The following is a 970-nucleotide window of genomic DNA, read 5'->3' on the forward strand; positions in this document are numbered from 1 at the left end:
TTTGTTGACTAATCTGAAATAACGCAAATGAAACATAATAGTGATCAGAATGCATTGAAGATGTACACCTTAGTACAGATGGACTTTGAGGATTATAAACTGGCCATGGGTTCTGTTAATTGCATGAACATATCTGGAGGACAATTAGAAGTTGTTAAAAACCTCACAACAGAAAACTACGTCTATAATAGCTACATACAACTCTACTCCAAAAGAAACAGAAGTAGATATGTCCTTGTCAGATTGCTTAGAGCTTCATAGCAGCAATGGTTAGGGACTGAAGGCTAGCACGCAATAATTATTTTGAATCAATAAATGAATCATGGTTGCTTGTCATCTCATGTTACCTGCATTAAAATTTATGAAGGTCATCAGTAAGATGCTTTTTATAATGTTTTTAGAATTTAATTTGCAATTACAGAACAAATAGATCACTGATAAGATTCAGTCATATATTTCCCAGCATGTGGTAGAAGCAGTCATTGTGAGATACATGATATTTATGTATACTTTAGAGGAAATTTCTTGCATGTGGAATCAGTGACTCTCAGCAAATAACAGCTGTTTGCTTGAACTGCTCCAGCTAGGATTTAAAGCTTTCATGAATGCTTATATTTTTAAATACTTCCCCAGCTACATCAAGACCATCAGTTGAAAAAAACAAAAGGAGAGGAAAATAAAGAAAAAAAGATTGAAGATTTTACAGCATGGTAATGCTGTAAGATTTTGCTTCAATTAATAGCATAATTGACTATAATGATATATCTGACATCTGCAGTCTCTTTCATTGTGAGATGGAAAAATAGACAATTAGAGTAATTTCATGCAGCCTGTAATAAAATTGAATAGATTTTATTTGGCCTGAAGTATCTGGTATAGTGCTGAGTCTGTAGACAAAATTGACACAATTGCTATGCTTAAGGTTCATGCACAATGCGTATAGTTATATATATATAGTTATATATATATA

At 32.5% G+C, this 970-nt stretch overlaps 1 protein-coding gene across 1 annotated transcript in view; it reads right to left on the reverse strand.

Annotated features, from left to right (window-relative positions):
- RASA1 (RAS p21 protein activator 1) overlaps window positions 1-970 on the reverse strand; it is a 153,904-nt gene that overhangs the window by 69,940 nt on the left and 82,994 nt on the right. The window lies entirely within an intron of this gene.

This window comes from Meleagris gallopavo, chromosome Z (genome assembly GCF_000146605.3).
Source record: "Meleagris gallopavo isolate NT-WF06-2002-E0010 breed Aviagen turkey brand Nicholas breeding stock chromosome Z, Turkey_5.1, whole genome shotgun sequence".
NCBI lineage: Eukaryota > Metazoa > Chordata > Aves > Galliformes > Phasianidae > Meleagris > Meleagris gallopavo.